At 41.9% G+C, this 23,474-nt stretch overlaps 1 long non-coding RNA gene and 1 pseudogene across 2 annotated transcripts in view; both read left to right on the forward strand.

Moving 5' to 3' along the window:
- Positions 1–23,474, forward strand: part of LOC132238572 (uncharacterized) — a 72,774-nt gene that overhangs the window by 36,863 nt on the left and 12,437 nt on the right. The window contains exon 3 of one of the 2 annotated variants that reach the window (XR_009453827.1): positions 1,768–1,876. The exons of the other annotated variant lie outside the window; for it this stretch is intronic. This is a non-coding gene — a long non-coding RNA (uncharacterized LOC132238572). Of the gene's footprint in view, positions 1–1,767; positions 1,877–23,474 lie in introns of those variants that run through there. 2 annotated transcript variants of the gene reach the window in all.
- On the forward strand, positions 3,518–19,972 carry LOC132238766 (protein Mdm4-like; annotated as a pseudogene).

The following is a 23,474-nucleotide window of genomic DNA, read 5'->3' on the forward strand; positions in this document are numbered from 1 at the left end:
CCACCCTGAAGGGGGTGTGACCAGCTGCAAACAGCCATCAGCCCCTCACCCATGCTGGCCAGGCACCCCAGTGGGACCCCTACCCTGAAGGGGGTGTGACCAGCTGCAAACAGCCATCAGCCCCTCACCCAGGATGGCCAGGCACCCCAGCGGGACCCCCACCCTGATCCGGGACACCCTTCAGGGCAAACCAGCTGGCCCCCACCCATGCACCAGGCCTCTATCCTATATAATAAAAGGGTAATATGCAAACTGACCCTAACAGCAGAATGACTGGGAATTACTGGTCACTATGACACACACTGACCACCAGGGGGCAGACGCACAATGCAGGAGTTGCCCTCTGGTGGTCAGTGTGCTCCCACAGGGGGAGCTCTGCTCAGCCACAAGCCAGGCTGATGGCTGCCAGAACAGCAGTGGTGGTGGGAGCCTCTCCCGCCTCCTCAGCAGCGCTAAGGATGTCCAACTGCAGCTTAGGCCTGCTCCCTGCTGGCAAGTGGACATCCCCCAAGGGCTTCTGGGCTGCCAGAGGGATGTCTGACTGCTAGCTTGGGCCCAATCCCCCAGGGATTTTTGTGCACCGGGTCTCTAGTACATATCATAATTAAGAAAATTATGCCTTTAGTGTCATTTTAAAATTAATTAATTTTGCTTACTGTATATCCAAAAATAATTGCAGGTAGTTGCAAATTTGTTTGCACCAATTATTAGGCTATCAACAGTAGTTAAATTTATTAAATGCGCTGCTAAAATAACATCATATTCAAATCTGTCAATTTTACAATTATAGTTTGCAATGAAATCCTGAATGAGTTGTAATTCAAAGAATGATTGTTTTTAATGAACAAATTCATTTTGCTCCTAGGCAAAAATAGAATTTGTTCATTAAAATATTCATCCTTTGAATCACAACTTATTCAGGACTTATTCTGTGTTGAAAACTATTCTAGGTGTTGGACACAAAGCGAGTATGTTCTCTGCCATCATGGAACTTGGAGACTGGTAAGACAGTGGGTAGTTTTGTACTATGTCAGCTTAACCAAGCTGAAGGCATGACTCTTCGAATCCCCTTTTGTGTGTGGTTCTGGTTTAGTGTTGGCCGTGAGGAACACTGTGATATTTGGAAGGGCCACGGAAAGGGAAGCAGCGGCTCTGAAAGGTAGTGTAAGGCACCAGGTGGCCGCGCATTGTCATACACATGGTCACTGGTCTGCTGCTCACCTGTTGGCAGCCAGCCTGCAGCTTCTGCTTCTGCTGCTGATGTCCTTCAGCTTCTCAGTCCTGCATCAGACACAAGTGATCCCCACGGTGAAGGGCACCAGCTTCCTCAGCACATTGCACACCTCATCCAGGTTGGAGGTTGCTATAGGCTGAATGTGGGCCACACTCCAAATTCACATATCGAAACCTAAACCCCAACATGATGGTATTTAGAGGTGAGGCCTTTGGCAGGTGATTGGTATAAAAGAGACCCCAGAGAATTTTCCTCATCCCTTCCACCATGTGCGGTTACAGAGAGAAGACGACATCTGTGAACCAGGAGGCAGGCTCTCACAAAACACTGAATCTGCCAGCACCTTCAATATGGACTTCTCTACTTCCAGAACTGTGAGAAATAAATTTCCGTTGCTCTTCGGCCACTCAGTCTATGGTGTTTTGTTACAGCAGCCTGACCAGACTAAGACAGAGGTGGTGTGAGATGGATGTGGGTTTCAATTTGTCCTCATGGGTTTTTGTTTGTCTCTGGTCTCCCCATTTCATGCCTAGAGTTTCTCCCTGACTGTGAGTCCTGCTGGCCCAAGAGACTTCAGGCCCATCACCAGAGGCAAGGCAGCCATCTTCCATAGACATCTTCATCAGCATCTACATTGCGTGAGTTCTCATACCCATAAGTAATCTTGCTTTTGATATTACTCACGGAGGTTCTATTTCTCTGATCAAATCTAACTAATAGAATAACATAGACATTGATCAAAGAATCATATAATGTACAATTAATAGATTCTTTTAAAGATTTGAAGGAAGAATATAAGCTACAATGAGACAATATACATATAGGGACTTAATTTAGATCAGGGAAAGAGATGTCAAGGTAGACCCCTTTGAAGAAGTGACATTTTAGCTGGGACTTGAGTTGAAGTAGATGATAGCCACGTCAAGAGCTAGACAAGAGGAAGAGCAGTGTGTGAGAGCTCTGAGGTCTGCCCAGAGCAGGCACTGAAGGAAGACCAGTGTAGCCAGAGCAGAGGGAAGGAGGTGGCAGTGGTAGAGAGGGGCCAGGTCATCAGGACCTGTTTTCCAGTTCAAGGTCGTGATGTTTACTCAAAGGGGATGTAACAGGAGCTGAGTTCTGTTTTTAAAAGCTTACTCTGGCTGCTCTGTAAAGAAGGTGATCATCTATTTGATAATGATCATCTAATGGTTGAGAATTATTTTCTAGAATGGAATTTCAAGTTCAGCACTTGCTGCCTCTTGAAATAAATTTACCTATCCAAAAAGGAACAAAACACCTCATAGCATGCAGGGAAATAAAGACCTGGCCCCATAGTACTCAAAGCCTGGCCATCAAATATTTGAAAGGTGGCTTGATTGTTATTCTTGACAAATCATATTATAGTATCATGGATGCCTTTTGCCTCCAAACTGTTGGCAAACTCTTTGAGATTTTGAAAGAAGTAAGGAAAACTCTACAATGTCAGGATCATTACTGCAACAATGAATTAGAAAGATTATTTGAACCCAGGTTGAAGCATATGCGGGCCTTACTCTAACCCTGAGGTCTCAAATATCCACTGAATCTGTCTCCTTCCATTTGATCTTGAGCTAGCTACATATTGATAATTTTCCTGCAAAAACATCTTGTTCTGCAATGTGGATACCTTTCACCGCCTCTGTTGCACACCAAGGTCTTGTTATACATTTTTACTCCTTCTCGGGAAGGGAGTTTGAAGCCATACATCATCAGTATCAAATTTGAAAAGTAGATTTGCAAATCGACTTCTTGGTAGCTTAAATGGCCAAAATCTGAATCACAGAGAGAAAAAAGTAACTGTGGTAATGATGATGATGATGATGATGATGATGATGATGATGATGATAATGGAACATGAGGGGGAGGGGGTAGGAGAAGACTGGATTAAGAACAAGTTTTTTTTTATATATATATATTTTATTGATTTTTTACAGAGAGGAAGGGAGAGAGATAGAGAGTTAGAAACATCGATGAGAGAGAAACATCGATCAGCTGCCTCCTGCACATCTCCTACTGGGGATATGCCCGCAACCCAGGTACATGCCCTTGACCGGAATCGAACCTGGGACCTTTCAGTCCGCAGGCCGACGCTCTATCCACTGAGCCAAACCGGTTTCGGCAAGAACAAGTTTTAAAATGGAAAAAGCTTCAAGAAAATATAGTTATGGTTTTAGATTGGTTGTTTTCCCCCAAGAAAGAAAAGTGTAAAAATGAAGAAATCTGATAAATACTGAAAATAAAGAGATGGGAAACAGGAGGTTTATAATGGGTCTGATGAGTGAAAAGTTGTGCAGTGGGAACAAAACGGGGAGCAAATGCAAGGATCTTCAAAGAAGTAAAGGCAACAAGACTTGGAGTCTGATGGGACATGAGCAGCACAGGAGAAATGGTGACTCGGTGGTGATAAAGTTGAAATGGAGGGTCCTGAAGAACGGTAGAGACATTTTTTATTTTTTAAAAAAATTGAAAATTGTACTAATGAGAAAGGTGGTCACTCCAGGCCTTTTCTGTAGGTCAGCAGAAAAGTTTCAAGTCCTTTTATTTGTTTATCCTCAACTAAGGATATTTTTTCCATTGATTTTTAGAGAGAGTGAAAGGGAGGAGAGTGGGGGAGAAAGAGAAAAATCGGCAAGAGAGACACATCAATTGGTTGTCTCCCGCATGCATCCTGACTGGGGCTAGGGATGGGACCTGCAACCCAGGTATGTGCCCTTGGCTCAAAATCGAACCTGCAACCCTTCGATGTGCAAGCTGACAGTCCAACCACTGAGCAACACCAGCCAGGGCAAAAGTCCTTTTAAAATATGACATTTCCATATCCTTCAGGTATTCAAATGCAATCAAATTACTTCAGCCTACAGACTATGAGCCCTCAGATAGCTGAGAAGGTAATGCTATATTTTTCAGGATAGCACAACACATGGACACAGTTTCTCAAGCCAGAATGGGTGTGGTCTTTCTTTGCACTTGGCCTTTCATTTTTTGTTAAATTTGTAGCCTTGGTTTAATGAATGCAGAGGGATAGTGTTTCAGAATGGTAATGACATGATTGGTATCTTGATTGACTCTTCTTATTCCTGTGAACATGCCTATATTATATCAGGGAAAAATAGTATTATAAGCATGTGATCATGCACTCAAATATTCTCCTGTGCGTGTTAAAGGCTGCCCTTGGTATTCACTGGGATATACTTCCCTAAAAGCACACGTCCTGGGCAGGATAGAGTGGGATTTGCTGCCAGCATCCACCTGGCACCTCCAGTCCCAGCTCCAGTGACCTTTCCTCTTGCGCCTCCTGGGTTTCTCACTAACCTCCTCCCTGTCTGGCACTTTCTTTGCTCCTAGGTTTTATAAGTAGGAGAGAAGATTCCATTATTTATGTGGTTGGCAAGAGAAAAATAGCAATTCTTATCTGTGATGGAAAACTCCTCAGATGAGGGAGTTGTGAACACTGCATTACTTGGCTCAGAGCCATAGAAGGCTGAGAAGGTGGGGCTAGGCATCATGTTTTTTTTTTATTATTATTTATTTATTTATTTATTTATTTATTTATTTATTTAATCCTCACCTGAGGATATTTTTTTTTCCCATTGATTTTTAGAGACAGAGGGAAAGAGGGAAAAACAGGGAGAAATATCGATGTGAGAGAAACACATTGGTTGCCTCCTGCACTCTCCCTGACCAAGGCCCAGGCTGGGGAGGAGCCGGCAACCAAGGTACGTGCCCTGGTTCAGAATAGAACCCGGGACCCTTTGGTCCGCAGGCCAACGCTCTATCCACTGAGTCAAACCGGCCAGGGCTCGGCATCATGTTTACAATTGCGAAGCATAATCTGTTGTACTTGGTTTGCAGTCCATTACTAAGGGCCTGCAGCTCCCACTTCAGGACCCAAAGGGGAAGCCTCAGGAGCCAGGAGGGTGTGTTGTGTAGTAAGCTCTGCTTGTAGACAGCTCCTGAAAGGGAATGTTCTTGGCACTTCTCACGCTAGGCATTTTGATTCGCTTTTATATGTTTTTTCCAACATAAAAGCAGAATCAGTTCCAGCCTTAATTCTCTTTCAAGCCTACCATGGATGTTCAAAATCCACTAAATATTAAAACAGCCTCAAGTAGCTTCAAAGTTTCTACTTCCACCTTTCTCCCTTCAAATCACACACAATCGCTATGTTGTACATATCACTATGTTGCTTTAAAACCTTATATTTGGAAAGACTGGAGCTCCAGAAAATCTGGGAAATTATTAAGCAAAACTCTCTCAAGAGTTATTGTTTCATGGGTACAAGTTTCACTGTGGGATGATGGGAAAGCTCTGGAAATGAATAGTGGTGATGATTGCACAGCAATGTGAATATGCTGACCTCCACTGAATTGCCCACTTAAAAATGGTTAAAATGGTACATGTTATGTCAGGCATAGTTTACCAAAGTTTTTTAAAAAAGTCAGGCCAGTGGTTGCCTGAAGAAGGAAGTATGGGCATGTGTTCAGAAAGGCCTGGCATTGTTCTATTTTTGCTCTAGTGATTACATGTCTATTCAGTAATTATTATACTTACCTTTGACTTATATTTCAGGGTATAATTGTGTTATATTTCCCAATAAAAAAATTAATTAAAAAGTAAAAAACAAAACTATCCCCAGTGGTAAGAATTATGGGGCCTTGGGAAGTCCGTTCCCCTGCGCTGGGCCTCGTTTTTTATTTTTAATGTGAAAGGAATGACTTAGACTAAAAGACCTCGGAAGCCTTTCTGCTGCCAACATCCTATAACTGTACACAGTAACTGCTTGTGAGTGAAATAACTACAAGGACTGAAAGTCCTAGGCGTATCATTTATTTTGACTGTGTTTTCCTTCACAGAAATTGAAAAATCAAAGTGTGTGTGTGTGTGGGGGGGGGGGGACCTTGGAGCAATAAAACCCACTGACTAAGATGAATAAACATAGGTGGTATAAAATACAGCCTGGGGGAAGTTGACTGCTCTAAGATACAAGCATAAAGAGCAAGGATTGTTTGTCACTTACTCTAGGGTAGGAGGGGACAGAGAGCTCCCCAAGAGGTGGGGTGGGATAGAGAAATGTGAGCAGGCACACCTGAGTTGGAGAGATAGGAAAGGTCTTTTACCATCTTGAGGAGGAAGGGGCTGGCACCCATGTTTGCTCTCATCTCTGCCAAATACAGGCTCTCCAGTGGCAGCTCTGCTTCTACACAAAACCATCTTCTTCCCAATAAATCTTTATTTTCCAGATCCACCCCCAAAGGCTCAATGGGCATCTACACCTAACTGATGCCTTCCTTATGTGTTCCCATTTCCCAATACCCTCCCCATCCTCAAGGCCCACTCCTCCAGGCCTTAGTGAGTCACCCTGTCCCTTTCCTTGACATACTGTCTCCTGATTCTCTTCCTCCTTCTCTGTCCCCTCCTCTTTACTTCTCCATTAACTCCACTTTTTGTCCCACATTTAAATGTCCTACAGTATCTAATATTCCAAAAGCTCAACAAAGGGGTTGGTAAACCACGGCCTGTAGCCCATCGACAGTTTTTATAAATAAAGTTTTATTGAAACACAGCCACACTCATTCACTTATTCATTCTCTATGGCTGCTTTTGTGCTCCCACAGTAGGGTTGAGTAATTGCCACACAGACCAATGACCCACAAAGCCTGTAATATTTACTGTCTGGCCCTTTACACAAAAATTTTGCCATCCCTTCCTCCAATGAATTAACTTGTTGATATTTCTTTTGCATAATTGCCTTTGCTAAGTCTGTATTTTATTTCTCCAACTTGGGGACCAGGACTGTGTCTAATATGCTTTTGTGTTCTTCCTCAGCCCATCTCACTGCCTTGCACCTTATTAGAATCTCAGTAAATAACGATTAATTAATTAATGATTAATGAGTGAATCATTGAGATTGCAAAACTACCAGCATTTTCGCTGTTGTTGAAATAAAATAGTATGAGGTAGAGCGATACTGTCTCCTAGATTTCCACTGGAGGCATGTCTGCCTCTCACCTTTCCATCTTCCCAAGGCATCAGGATAGTACAGTGGTTGGGCACTGATTCACAGGGTAGAAAGCATGGGCTTTGCATCCTGTCCCTGTCTCCTTCCAGCCCTGTAACCTTAACACACACACAAACAATTTCAAAAGTGGACATACAGAATGCCAAGAGACATGAAAACATGCTCAAAGTCACTAATCACCAAAAAAATACAAATCAAAATGACAATGAGGTACCATCTCACACTTGTTAGAATGGATATCATCAACAAATCAACCAACAAGTGCTGGAGAGAATGTGGAGAAAAAGGAACCCTCCTACACTGCTGGTGGGGATGCAGACTGGTGCAGCCACTGTGGAAAACAGGATGAAGTTTCCTCAAAAAATTAAAAATGGAACTTCCATTTGACCCAGTAATTTTACTTAAAAGACTATATAGAAATCAGAAACACCAATCAGAAAGAACATATGCACCCCTATGTACATAGCAGCACAATTTACCATAGCTAAGATTTGGAAACAGCCTTAGTGCCTATCAGCAGATGAATGGATTAAAAAAACTTTGGTACATCTACACAATGGAATACTATGCTGCTGTAAAAAAGAAGGAATTCTTACCATTTGCAACAGCATGGATGGAACTGGAGAGCATTATGCTAAGTGAAATAAGCCAGTCAATGAAAGAAAAATACCACATGATCTCACTCATTTATGGATAATAAAGACCATTATAAACTGATGAACAAAAATAGATACAGAGGCAGAGCAGCATTGAACAGACTGTCAAACTACAGCGGGAAGACTGGGGAGAGTTGAGGGGCGGGAAGGAGGGGTAAGAGATCAACCGAAGGACTTGTATGCATGCATAAGCATAACCAATGGACATAAGACACTGGGGGGTAGGGGAGGCCAGGGGACTGTCAAGGGCAGGGGGGAAAGGAGACATATGTAATACTCTTTGTAATACTTGAAGCAATAAAACAAAATTAAAAAAACAAACAAAAACACCAAGGGCAAACCTGAAGGAAAATTAAGTCCCTAGAAGCCAATGGAATGGGAAAAGAGAGTGGCACAGTGTTTTACTTTGATGAAAGCATTATTTAACAAAGTTCATCACTGCCACCTTTATAGTAATCTACCAAGCACCTGCTCCATGGCTTTTTTTTCCTATCATAATTACATTTTTTATTTAACAAAATGTCTTGAAAGTATCGTTCAATATAATTATGGTTGTCATTGAATCAGTGTTTTCACTTTTTAAAACTAGTTATTGTGCTAATGTTAATACGTATATGCCAATAAAGGCCATTAACAATAAAATAAGTAACAAAAGGTGTTAACTTTTTAAGGATAACTTATGAAATGTTAATATTTACATTGAAAAAATATATAGTTTTTGATGCCTTTAAAACTTGGCCTAAATGTTAAATAATAATATAATAATTTCTAGTTCAAGTATGTCCTGTGTTTGAAATTCATGATGAATGTATTTTTGGTTAACTACCTATGAATGTTGATATCAGGAAAGAAATAGTTCTTCCATTATAAAAGGTTCCTCAGTTTTTGCTGTTGCTGTTGTTATATCAAATAACTTCACATCTACATGTCCTGATTTATAGAATACAAGATGGAAATAATCTCACTGATGTAACCAGTATGTGATTAACAGGCCTGGGAATTAACCCAGCCCCAGGAAAAAAAAAAAAAAAAAGACAACATAGTTTTCATTTGTCAACCCCTTAACAGCAAATGGCAGGGGCAATTACTTCTATTCTTTTACTAGCCCAACGTGAATTTACACTCATTAGAGGGTTGAGTGTGCAATGCCTCACAGGTGCTCTTTTGTAATGTGAGAATATTAATTAAGCCGTTGTACAATATCCAGTCACTAATTAGTATTTAGCTGCACTAGTTCATGTCACAGAGTCTTTATGTGTTGCTGTTTTTCCTGCTCAGCCAGCCTCCTTTGCTTGGCAGTGTTCTGCATTTGCCTTTGCCTCGTGTGTTTGTAACCATTTCTCTGGTGTAGATTATTCTCCAGCCTTCACAGAACCTCAGCGGCACAGTGGGTATTATTTTGACTCCATTGAAATTCTGTTACAAAATTTTCTCTCCACCTCCTCACCGCCCACTATTTTCACATTGATCCCAATGAAATCTTGCCAACATTCTAGTTTCCTGGGAAACTTTATGAAGACTTTTCTTTTTCCTGAACTACATCATCTTGCAGAAATAATCATAATGTTAATAGATGGGTCTGTTATCATAGGGAAAATATACAGAATTGTTTAATTCATAGGAAAGAATGTAATTGTACAACAGTGTTTTAATTAGAACATTTTACTTCCCATGGTAGAGTAGTTAGAGATCAGGCATATAAAGAAGTATAATTCCTTTAGGATTATTCCTTCATCGTGTAGGCTATCCCCATATGCTCTGGGCAACTGCAGGTACTCAGGACCTGGGCTGGCTTCCCTCCACCCCAGCTTGGTCAGGAAGGACATCAGGAAGACATCCAGTCTAATTAGCATATTACCCTTTTATTATTATAGGTACCAATTGGAATGATTCCAGGCTCTGAAAAGCTACTAGGCCCCAAATACTTCTCTGACCCATGTTCAGAAGAACAACTCTTTAAGGATTTCCTAATAAAGATGTTGTTTTAGGATTAGTAGCTCATCTATTGGGACTAGTTAAACCTACTACTATTCAGTTACCTAATAGAGAACAGAGACTAAAGGAATGGGAACTCATAACAGGTTATTTTTCAATGGAAAGGACAAACTGGGAGAAATGATAGAGAAAAGTCAAGCAGACATTTGATGGTTCAAAGCTCATCAAAGGAAAGGAAAAGTAGAAAAGTGTTAGGGAATGTTGCACAGTTTTCCATATAGATATATTTACTTATCATTATTTTACAAGGTTCTTAATTGACTAGTTACTTATGGTCCATTGAATCTTTTGGTGTCAGCTATGTAAAGCAATGGTTTTCCACATTTTTATTTTAGTGACCAACATCTTTTCAAAGAAAAGTTACACATATTCCCAGTCGGAAAACCAAATCAAAAGAGAGCTCTTCGGATTGAACAAGGATTGGAGCATCAGAGGATTGCTCTTACCCACAGCACCTGGCTTCTCCTTTGTGCCCCACTGCCCCCAGCAACCCCTGAGGCAGCAGTGTGACTAAAGGCTGTTTGAGTACTCATCATCCTTTGAAACAAAAGGTATTTATTCAGTAGATTCATGATTGGAACTGCCATTTAGGGAAGAATAATCACTCTTCATTAAAGTTGGCAAATTTGAGAAATTACTGATACCCTCATTTCATTAATTCATTCACTCATTTTTTTTCAACAAATATTATTGATAAACTAGAGGCCCAATGCACGAAAATTCATGCAAGAGTAGACCTTCCTTCCCCCAGCTGCCAGCACCAGCTTCCCTCTGGCACCCGGAATCCGAAGCTGGCTTCCCTCAGGCTGCCTGCAGGCACTCGGGACCTGGGCTGGCTTCCCTCCACCCCAGCTTGGTCAGGAAGGACATCTGGGAGACATCCAGTCTAATTAGCATATTACCCTTTTATTATTATAGATACCAAATAACCTACTATGTACCAGATACTGTGATAATTTCTGGACATATAAGTGTGACCAATAGCCTGGCCAGCGTGGCTTAGTGTTTGAGCATCAATCTATGAACCAGAAAGTCCTGGTCAAGGCACATGCCTGAGTTGTGGGTTCAAGTCCCAGTATGGGGCATGCAGGAGGCAGTTGATCAATGATTCTCTCTCTTCATTGATATTCCTCTCCCTCTCTTTCTCTCTCTCTCTTCCTCCCTTCCTCTCTGACATATATATATATATATATATATATATATATATATATATATATATATATATATATACTTTCTTTCTTTCTTTTTTTTTTTTAAAGAGTGACCAATATAGGCATGGTGGTCTGTGCCTCATGGAACTTACATTCTAATGAAGAGTCTGCGATGAGCTGCCACATGCACTCTTTGAACAAATCATTTTCCCAAGATGTTCTCCTTGTATCTAACCACACTTTGTTCAAAGCATATTTTTCCATAGATAATAGACATGTCTTATGACAACTTCTTCATACTATATATAAAGTTCAAAAGACTGTCTTGGTGAAGCTAATGCAGTGAACAATGGAGTAAAGTGAGGAATCAGTAGTCAGATCAGACTAATGGTCTGGTTCTGGGGAGAGTTAGTTCTCAAAGAAAAAGGGCAACTCGCTAGGTCAGACTCAGGAGGAAGAAATAGCACCAAGACTCAGAAGCAAAGGCCAGAACAGGAAGTCCTCAAGCAGCAAGGAATTTTCTTGCATGTGTCATTTAAGTCCCTACCTGTGGCTGGCAATATCTCCTATATGCCCCTCATATACTAGTTAACCTCTGGGTGTCTCTCTACCTGCCAAGAAAGCCCACATGGCAAAATGGAAAGATGTGTTGTGTGAAGATTTAAAGTCACAGCACGATGTGGAAGTAGGAAGTATGCAATAACTATGACAGTTATGGGAATGGAAGTAATGGTTTTGAGTCTGGACTAGAGATAAAGTCTTGGGTATCACATATAAAGTGGGATGCTGAAGTTTGTGGTCAACAATGAAAATTCAAAGAAAGTGCATCAAGAGGGAAAATCAGGTCAAGGATGAGCTCTGCTAATGCTCACAGACATCAGGATGGGAAAGGGAAATTGTGGAGGCAAATAGACAGTATCATCATTAACAAAGGAAATCTACTCATGAGCACAATGGTGAACGTTCTTTATTTAAGAACTTGGAAGTTCACTCTGAATCATATAAGTTTTTGTCTTCAGAAATTCCAATAGTTTACTTGCTATGAGACTGAATGCTTGGCTAGAAAATTTGTCCATAAAAAATATTTAACTCTAAAAGACACCTCTGAAACTGCGCCCTGGCCAGAAACAGTATTTTTAACTTGTTCCTCTGACCAGATACTTGTATTATTTACACTATTCCTTTCAGTTTTTTTTTTATTCTTCAAGCTATTTTAAAACATCATGTTTCCTTTCTGACATATCTACGTATTTCTAAATCTAAAATCACAGTTATTCTGTCCTCTGCATTGCAATGTAATTTTGCTCTATGTAAGAGGAAACAATAAACTCTCCCTGAATCCTCAGTTAGGCTTTAGTTGATTATCCTATAAGAGCTATTTGCAGCTTATTCTTAGGAATATTGTACACAGTGATTTGTTTATATCATAGGATAAAACCCCTGAATCTTCAAAACTTCTTGTTCCCTCCTGCTTCTTTCAGGCCCAGATATTTAAGACAGCCTTCTGAAAAGCAGGCAAATCTTCAAATAATGCAAACGTAATCTTTTGCCTTAAAGAAATAATGGGAAGCTGGTTCTTTGGCAGTTTTATAATGAAATTTTTTCATTGGCTTGCTCTTTAGCACTCTCTGAATGTCAGCGCTACATTCGTCTTTAACGGAGGGCAAGAAGGTAACACTGACTCCTAGTAAGCCCAGAGGCACAGATTAGGGCCGTAAACTCAAGTCTCAGAATCTATAAACTCATAAAATGTAAGTCCATGACCTATAAAGAATAATAGTAAAGAAAGAGCCCAATTATTCTCAAGAAAATACACCTACAGGGAAGGGTCTTAAAAATTATTTCAGGCTTTATATGTGTCTACCTACTTATTCTTATTCACCTTGTATTTATTGACTCTCGTGTTTCAGGCATTCTGACTAATGCTGGTAATATAAAGATAAATAAGTTCCATGCAGTGTAGATAATAGATAAAATAAACATGACATTTTCATAGAGAAAAGTAAATATGACACTATTGGTGTTACAAAGTTCTAAAAGAATAGAACCATCAACTGGAATGGGGTATTGGAAGGGAAGTGTTTTTTGTTTTTTTTTTCTAATACAAAAAAGCATTTAATGGGAGAGATCAGTCAAGAAGGTATAAACCCTGTATGGAATTCAGAAGGGCACAGTGGCAAGGCCAAATTTAGTAATGGAGGTCTGGAGAGGATGGTACTCCTTCTTGGTGTGCCATTCTACCCAAAGAAGAGCATCTAAGAAATCCTTGGTTTAGCTTGTTGACAATTCTTCTATGTCAGTGTAGGGAAAACAGTAGGGAAGACTGCTACACTGGCTATACTTCTCGCCACCATGGAAGCCTGGTTAGGGGTATGGAAGTAGCAGGAGTCATGGAGGGAAGTGGCCCCATCACATAATGGTAACAAAAGGGGGGAAGTCACGAGTGGGTACGCATGGCCTTGGACTTTGAGAAAGCAGCTTGCAGAACGTCCAAAGGAAATGTACACATGGACCATCATCTGAGACTCAGAAGGAATATGGCTAAAGAGACATGGGAGGTTCTACAACACAAAATGCTGACGAGGTCATGAGAAATCATCTCAAGGAGAAAGGAAGTGGGGAGGCGGCGTGGGTGCACTGGTGTTTTGATGGACCAGCCAGGACTTTTGATTGTGAAAGGCTGTGTGAAAAGGATGGAGGCTGGAGACCAAGTGGAGGGTACCTAAAAATGGGACAAGACACTCGTTTGACACATTAACAGTGACTTGTCCCCCAGAGAGTCCTTGTTACCTTCTGACCCGCCCCCATCAGCAAACTTGTTCTCTCAAGGGAGAATTGTCTCAGCACAAAACCGGAAGAAAACTTAGTCCCCTTCTGGGGCCTGTTTTGTTGTTGAGCTTTGTCTAAATGAGGGATACCTTTAAATCCCATTTTGCCCCATGGCTATGCCAAGTTCAATTCTTTTTAAAATCAATTAAATCATTTCAGAAATCAAGGTTGCCCTTTTTTTTCTTGAATAAATAATTTTCTACTATATTTTTTTTCTCTAAGATAATGTTAACAGTAACAGATATGATTCATATTATTTTGAAACATTTTTACTACGAATGAATTTTTCATTGGAATGTGCATGCAATCCAGGAAACCACTTCCAACCCATTCCCAACAACAACCCTTTACACACAAAAACACACGAGAACTCCATGGGCGTGGTCCAGTGATTGCCACAAGGAAGGGAGGTGTTTAACCCTTTTATTAAGAGTCCTAGGGCAGAAAGGATGAGCTGTGGAGACATTACCACCTATTGTCAACTTGTCTTAGACATCTTTAGTGGGCAGGCCTTTCACCACGCTTTATTAAACTCAAAATAGGTTAACTTCTAGACAAAAGAATTTTTCATAGAAATTTGGCAATCATTATATGGTGTCTTCCATTTTGCAACATATAGATTTTTATCTTCTGGAAAGGGGTTTAAAGACCTACTTTACAAGCATCATATATTGCTAACCCTGTTTTTTTTCTTACAAGAAACAAAATTATAATTATACTAGGGGCCCGGTGCACGAAATTCGTGCACTGGGTGTGTGTGGGGGGGAGCGTCCCTCAGCCCAGCCTGCCCCCTCTCACATACTGAGAGCCCTCAGGCGTTGACCCCCATCACCTTCCAATCGCAGGATCGGCCCCTTGCCCAGGCCTGACGCCTCTGGCCTAGGCGTCCGGCCGGGGCAGCGGGGACCTGCAGGGGCAGCGGAGGGTGTCGCGGTCGCGCGGGCTCCGCCCCGCCCCTGCAGGATGCCTCTGACTGAGGCGTCGGCCTGGGCAGCGGGGACCCGCAGCTGCAGCGGCCCCATGATCATGGGCTTCGCTTTAGGCCCAGGCAAGGGGCCCCTAGCTCCTGGGACTGCCAGCTTCGACCATGCCCAGCTCCCATTGCTGGCTCCACCCCTACTTCCTGCTATCACTGGCCAGGGCGGAAAAGGTACCTGATTCTCTGATCATGGCTGGGGGGCAGGGCAAAGGCCTGCTCTTAGCTCCCCCCTGGGTTTCCAATCACTGTCAGTGGCAGGGGGCTTCTTCCTGCTTTCCCTTTCGCCTCCCTGCATTGTGCCTACATATGCAAATTAACCGCCATCTTGTTGTCAGTTAACTGCCAATCTGAGTTGGCAGTTAATTTGCATATAGCCCTGATTAGCCAATGAAAAGGGTAGCTCGTACGCCAATTACCATTTTTCTCTTTAATTAGTGTTGATAAAATTGCATAATAGTTCTTCTAGAGTCTAGACCAGCCGTGGGCAAACTACGGTCCGCGGGCCGGATCCGGCCCGTCTGAAATGAATAAAACTATTGAAAAAAAAGACCGTACCCTTTTATGTAATGATGTTTACTTTAAATTTATATTAGTTCACACAAACACTCCATCCATGCTTTTGTTCCGGCCCTGCGGTCCAGTTTAAGAACCCATTGTGGCCCTCGAGTCAAAAAGTTTGCCCACCCCTGGTCTAGACTATTGGTCCAAGAATTAAATCTAATTGGCTTATATCATTGGTCCCACCTGATGTCTTTATGCACAAAACAAAGCTTGTGCACAGTAATGGGGCATGGAGTGGATTTGTAATGGTTTGCATAATTATTATAAAAGAGAATTACTTTGTGGATAGATGGCAATATGAAAAGAAGCTCCTAGTAGTATTTCAAAGGAATATGTCCTATTAAAAAATTGCTTGACAATGAATGAAGACATGAAAATCCTAAAGAATTGTAATAGCAAAAGCAAAATAAAGCTGGTGGGAATAAATAATATGCCAGATAGCAGAATCAAAATATTAAACTATCTCAATTGATTGCTAAAGTGGGTTGAAATAAGTAACTGAGAATAGAAATGTAAATTCCCACATCAGAGCAGAAAAAGGTCAGTTTTTTCAAATCCAGATCATGAGAAAAACACCGTAAGAGCAGGTCTCATGAAAAAATTTGTGGTGTTTATATTGACCAGAATGTCAACATACCATATTAAAGGACCAAAAGAAGCAGTCAACCAAATCAGGACCACAAGGCACAGTTCATTAATCCTGTCTCTAAATTTAACAGTTATAGAGAAAATTTTATGCAGATTAAACATAAAAATGTATCATGGCTAAAGACGTTACATTATAAATAGCACAAAGAAATGAGGAAATATTCTAGCTCTCAGAAACTACAATCTCATTCAGCAAAAAAGTAAGTCTTTGCAAAAAGAGGGAAGTTCCCACATGTGTAATTATTTCACTTTCATCTTTCTTGCCCATATTAGTCAGTTCAGCTGCCATAACAAAATACCGTAGACTGAGTGTTTTAAACAGTGGACATTTATTTCTCAAAGTTATAGAGACTGAGAAGTCCAGATCAACATGCCAGCAAGCTAGGTTTTATCATGAATTCTCTTCTCTTGGTTTGTAGGCAGCCTTCATCTGGCCGTGTGCTCACATGGCCTCTGAGTGTGCACACAGAAAAAGAAAGAGGCAGGAGGGAAGAAAGGGAGAGAGGAAGGGAAAGAGGGAGGGAGGGAGAGAGAAATCTTCTTCTTGTAAAACCATCAAATTTATCTAGGGACCCACCCTTATAACCTCTTTTAACCTTAATTACTTCCATATGGACCTTATCTCCAGTTATAGTCACATTGGGGGCTCGGGCCTTATCTTAGTCTGCCCAGGGCATTATAACAAAACTAGAGGCCCACTGCATGAAATTCGTGCATTCTGGGGAGTCCCTGAGCCCAGCCTGTGCCTTCTTGCAGTCTGGGAGACCTCGGGGGATGTCCGACTGATGGCTTAGGCCCCCCAAGTCAGACATTCTTAGTGCTGCCGCGGAGGCGGGAGAGGCTCCTGCCACCACTACTGTACTTGCTTAGCCGTAAGCCTGGCTTCTGGTTAAGTGGTGCTCTCCCTGTGGGAGCTCACTGACCATTAGGGGGCAGCTCCTGCATTGAGCATCTGCCCTCTGGTGGTCAGTGCACATCATAGCGACCAGTCGTTCTGCTGTTCAGTTTATTTGCATATTAGCCTTTTATTATATAGGCCAGGATACCATAACAGGCATTTTTTTTCTCACAGTTCTAGAGACTAGAAGTCTGAGATCAGAGTGCCAGCATGATTGGGTTCAAATAAGAGCCTGACCTCCTCATTGTGTCTTCAAATAAGGTCAAGGGGAAAAGAGAGAGAGGGAGGGAGAGAGAGAAAGAGAACTCTAGTTTCTTTATTTTCTTTGGGTGCATCACCTGAGAACCACATCTGCCAAGTCACCACAGCTCCATAGCTCCTGTGTTGAGTTTCTGTCCCATGGTGGTCATTGTGCATCATAGCTATTGATCAGACGCTTAGGCTTTTATATCGAAATTCGTGCACGGGTAGGATCCCTAGGCCTGGCTGGCAATCAGGGCTGATCAGATTCTCCGCCTCCCGGCCTTCCCGCCCCCTCCTTCCCTCACTCCCTCAGCGCCCTGCTGTCACTGGTCACCTGCCATGTTTTGCGCAGCCCCCTGGTGGTCAGCGCACATCATAGCGAGCAATCGAACTCCCAGTAGAACTCCCGAGGGGACAATTTGCATATTAGCCTTTTATTGTATAGGATTAGTAGTAATAAGTTGTGCTACACATCCTTTCTATTAGCTTATGTGTGTACATGCATACATTTGTTTTCTTCAGAGACCCAGTTTGTTAAAAACATTTCCCAGCCCACCACTGGGTAGACAAGTAGAAATGAAAGACGGAGAAGAGCTGAAGGGACAGTATTTAAGCCCCTGGATCCAACTGTGTTTATAGCGGCTGGGTCTACCCTGTGTTTTCGAGTTAAACACATGGCCCAGTAAAGTCCTTTCATTTGTGGTTGCCTAAAGCTCACTTGAATTGGTTTTCTGTCACTTTCCTCTAAGAGTCCTGACTCATACTACGTGTCATAGGCATGTTCAGGGAACTGAATTTTGGTTAAGCCCCGAGAAAGAAGTTTCTGCAGATCCAAAGACACAGCCCTTCACTTTCAGGATCAAATCAGATTTTAAGTAGCGGAAGCAACGAGCTCTATTTGGAAGCTCTCTTTTTTTTTTTTTTAATTCTTTATTGTTTAAATGAAAGCTCTGTCTTTTGCATTGTTAGCTTCCCCGCCTCTGCCCTCACGTGCCCTGTTAGTACCAGGATCCATTTCTGAGCCCAGTGCCCATTTTTCACACAGTCCTGCAAATAAGTCTCTTCTGGTTCTTGTATCTAATTCACCGCTCTGGTGTCAGTCCCTGTAGGACTGGCTCTGTCTTTTCCTTGGCAGATGCTCCGGGCCTGGCTGCTGGAGGACAGTGTCCTTGTGATGCTGGCCTACTGTGTGGCCTTGGGAAACCCTTCTCTTCCCAATTTCCCAGATCAGCGCTCCTGGCCCTTTCTGGTGTGAATTGCTGTTCTCAGAAGCCATCTCCAATCTGTAATGTGCCCTTGGGACCGTGTCCTGCCTGCCACACTACACCCATCCCAGAGCCTGCTGCTCACTGGAGCCCACCTCGCTGGCCCTGCTCAGCCAGGACCTTCCTTGCAGAGCGGGCTGTCCCCAGGCCTCTGCTGCAGCTGGTCAAGCCAGGCCCTGAGAAACCCCTTCTCAGAAAGGCAGTGCCGGCTGCCAACTTGTGGAGAAAAGAAAAACCACACACTGCAGTTTGGATGACTGCTGTTCAATGTAGGCCTCGGTGTTCCCCTTGAATACCGAGGAAAAACACTGCTCTACCTGTGAGCATGAGGTGCTGAAGAGTCTGTAAATTTATCATTAAAAACAAATTACTTCTAGGTGGTGGTAGGTTGACATGTATTTAGTGATTCTACAAAATAAGCCCAGCATCTTAACGGTGGGTCTCGTTCAATTGCATTTTACGTTTTGCTTGAGAAAAAAATTAATGTGAATGTTCACATTATGTTCAAGCAATTATAATGTGTCAGCATCAGAAAGCTGAACTGATAAGTTCAAGAGACTGAAAATTGGGTAATTTAAGCTGTTCCACTTGAGAGGACATAAGAGATGAAGCAAAATGGGACTAGTGAACAACCTTAGCCTGTTTGGAATTTTCTCAGACACTACAGAAAAGAAAAAGGCTGTGAAAAACAGATGTTGGGTGACTGACGTCCTCTTCCCCCCAGGCTTGGCATGGGAATGATTCCTGTCTGAGCAACACTGGCACTGTTGCTCTGAGGATGAGTGACAGTGTACTGAGCGCACGAAGTTTAACTTAACATCAAGCAAGAGGCACTGTGTTTGTTGTTGTGCCTCAAGGAAAGATTGGTGTTCAGATTGTTCTAAGTTAACCTGTTCTCTCTCCACGTCTGATATCACTGCTGTAGGGGAAGAGAAGGAGCATGAAGGAATCGATGACCCTGATTGCCGAAGAACCAGCTCAGGTCCAGTTGTTAAAACGCCAAGATGTATAGAAGGGAAGGAAACCCCAGACACTCTCATCCCTGCAACGCAGTGGAATGCTTGGATTTGGCACACAGGTCTGAAAGCCAAGCGATCGTAGCAAGCAAGAGGAGAACAGTCAGCTAACCTCTCGAAACAGAGAACAGTTCTAGAAAACGTGGAAGATTGCTGGAATCTCCCGAAGCCATGTCCTCTATGTGAGAAAAGACCAAGAGACAGGGACATGATTCGTGGGAGGACAAGCCATCTTGTCACTTGTTTTCACTGTGCCAGAAATTAAAGAAGGCTGGGGCTTCATGCCCTATTTGCAAGAAAGAGATTCAGTTGGTTATGAAGGTTTTAATGGTTGATCAGTGGTCGGCAAACTCATTAGGCAACAGAGCCAAATATCAACAGTACAATGATTGAAATTTCTTTTGAGAGCCAAATTTTTTAAACTTAAACTCTATAGGTAGGTACATTGTTATTAACTTAATTAGGGTACTCCTAAGGCTTAGGAAGAGCCACACTCAAGGGGCCAAAGAGCCGAATGTGGTTCGCGAGTCTAACTGAATCAGTGAATTAAGGAAATATTAGCAGGGTCAGATCATGTATCAAAACATCAGTATTGGGTATCTCTACCCAGTGCGAATCATTTGTATCTGTTCACTTATTCATATAAACATTTTTATTCCAGGATATTTTTGTTTCAAAACTCACATGGAAATTGAGAATGAATTCTTTAGAACTAGATGATTAATGTGGGGGCTCCATTAACACAAAGAGATACGTTAATCATTTTATTCTCCCTTCAAAGATGAGGATCTGGGAGGAAGCAACTACCAGTACAAACAAAAATACAGTCATTCATTTATTTACCAAACTACTTGAAGATCAATAATTTCTTTAGTTAATTTTAGTCCCTACTCTTATTTTCTGTTGGGGATTTTTATATTGTTAATTAAACTGCAGTTGACATTCAATATTGTGTTGGTTTAGATGTGCAGCATAGCGGTTGGACATCTGTATGGCTTGTGGGGTACCCCCCCCATAGGTCTAGTGCCCACCTGACACCATGCAGGATGGGGAAGACAGAGAGAGAATGGATCTGAATCAGCGAGTGGAGAATAACCTACACATAGATCTTTCTTCTGCACAGCCTTCTGGCATCCTTCTGCCCAACTCTTTATCACTCTGTAGAGTCATTCATTGACAGTGTGGGTGGACAGAGAGAATTGGTAAACTAAGTCTTTCTGCGTTTTGTTCTGCTTCCCATTTTAATTGGGGCAAATTATTGTATTGAAGGAAAACCTCAGTCAAAACCAGGACAACGGAAGTTTCAAGAGGGAACCTGGACAGTCTGGATCCAAATTTGGTGCCTTGTTTCTAAAGCATAAATATGGTTTGGCATTTAGTTTGTAATGGAGTTTGGTCTTTGCAGGCAAAAGGTAATTGAGGTCAACAGATTGTTCCTAATTCTTTCCACTTCGCTCGATTGCATGGGGCCCCGCAATCTACAGGACCCAGCGGGGACATGTCCTCACAAGCAGGAGGGTGTGTTCATCAACCTGGAAGTGGCTTCAAGTTTTCCTTCCCTTTAGGGAAGTTCAAAATGTCAAAGAACTCAGCGTGAAATGAACAAGCCCTGAGAGGTTTCACTTTCACATCAGAGTAACTATTTTATTCTGTTATCTAGGCAGTTGATACAGAAACCGCACTTTGCTGCTCTGGTATAAGAGTTCCTACTTTTTTTAAAACTTGTCGCTCTACGTGTTTTTTTCATGTTTTCTGAGGGACCAGGTAAAAGGAGACTATGTTGTTATCCTGACCTGGAAAGGCCTAAATAAAAGTTTGTTAAAGTTTATTATATCTCTAACACATTTTTAATAAATTTCTAAGATCCTGTTAAAAGTTAAAAGTTGTGCCCTGGCCAGTGTGGCCCAGTGGTTGAGTGTCAACCTAGGAACCAGGAGGTCACGGTTGGATTCCTGATCAGCGCACATGCCTGAGTTGCATATTGATCCCCAGGGTGGGGCGTGCAGGAAGCAGACAGTCAATGATTCTCATCATTGCTGTTTCTAGATCTCGATCTCTCTCTCTCCCCTTTCTCTCTGAAATCAATAAAAATGTGTTTGTTTGTTTAAGTTGTGGTTAAAAAAAGTTCTATGTTCAAATATTGTTAGGAAATACTAACAATTTTTTTATTAAACAAAAATCAATGGGTTTTGTTACTATAGAAGTTCTCGTGCCCTTCATAGTCCAGTGTGAACAATGAATTTACACAAGGGGCTCACGGATTCCAATTTCCACACTTTCTTGACCACGGAACCCTTGTACCACACACATCTTGTAGACTAAAGTTTCTTGGAATAACTTTTCAAAGCCCTGCCCTGACAGCAGATCACCAATCCCCTGTTTCTCTGGTGATACCCAGTCAGCCTGGCAAGAAGAGTGGTGAGACGTTAGGTTTTTAGGACTAACTATGGGCTGATGGGAGCTTCTCTAATTGTACAGTTAGGAGGAATACGTTTATTTTCTGTTTTACCACTTATGGGCTAAGTGATATTGAACAAACCAATATCTCTGATTCTCAATTTCCTCGTCGCTAGGAGAGACTATTCTTACCTCTCTAGGTCATTGAGAAGTTTTTGAAAACAGCCTTGCAGTTTTTGCAAAACATTAAATATATACCTACCACATGATGTAGCCAATCCCCTCCTAGGTATTTATTCAAAAGCAAGGGCGGCATATATCATACAGGAATTTTCATTGCAGCTTTATTTGTATTAACCAAAAAATGGAAACAATTTAAGTCCATTAACAGGCATTGGATAAATTCTGATGAATTCATAAAATGGAATACTACTCAGCATCGAAAAGGAGTAAACTATTCATACACACAACATAAATAAATCTCAAAAACTTATGCCCAGTGAAAAAAGTCAGACAAGAGCCGTAGCCAGTTTTGCTCAGTGGGCAGAGCGTCGGCCTGCGGACTGAAAGGTCCCAGGTTTGATTCCGGTCAAGGGCATGTACCTTGGTTGCAGGCACATCCCTAGTGGGAGGTGTGCAGGAGGCAGCTGATCGATGCTTCTCTCTCATCGATGTTTCTAACTCTATCTCTCTCCCTTCCTCTCTGTAAAAAATCAATAAAATATATATTTTTTTAAAAGTCAGACAAGAAAAGCATACATACCACCTTGGATGGTGTGGCTCAGTTGGTTGGAGCATCATCCTGTGTACCAAAAGGTTGTGGGTTCAATCACCAGTCAAGGAACATACTGAAGGCAATCGATATTCCTCTCTCTCTCTCTCTCTTTCTCCCAACCCCTCTCTAAAATCAATAAGCATATCCTCTGGTGAGGATTTTTTAAAAGCATATATACCATATGATTCCATTTATATAAAATTCAAGAAAATGTAAATTAATCTATAGTGACAGAGAAAGGATTGTGGTTGCCTAGGGACCAAGGGGAAGAGAGTGGCAGGCTTGACAGGAGGGAGGATTTGTAGGAAGGGATGTGTAAACTCTTGGGGATGATAGCTGCATTCACCACATTGTGCTGCGTATAAAATTTGAGGTTGACAGCTTTTGCTTTAGTACTTTAAACACGTCACTCCACTGCCTTCTTGATTGCCTTCCTCCACTGGGAAAATGGCTGTCATTGTGACCTTTCTCCTCAGTACAGAACATGCCTGTTTCCGTCCTCTCTGGCAGCTTTAGCATTTTCCCCTTTATTACTGGTTTTGAGCAATTTCACTATGATGTGCTTTGGTGTCATTTTTTTTTTCCTCTGGGATTAAGTTTCATGGAGCCTTTTCTTGTGCTTAAGATTTATGGTTTTTTTTCAAATTTGGAAAAATTTTTAGCCATGATTTCTTCAAATATTTTATTTCCCAACCCTCTCTCCTCTCACCTTCAAGAACTTCACTTACACCTGTAACAGGCCACAGGGAATGATCCCACAGCTTGCTGGTCGTTTGTTTAAAAACGTTCC

The sequence above is a fragment of the Myotis daubentonii genome, chromosome 7 (assembly GCF_963259705.1).
Source record: "Myotis daubentonii chromosome 7, mMyoDau2.1, whole genome shotgun sequence".
Classification (NCBI taxonomy): domain Eukaryota; kingdom Metazoa; phylum Chordata; class Mammalia; order Chiroptera; family Vespertilionidae; genus Myotis; species Myotis daubentonii.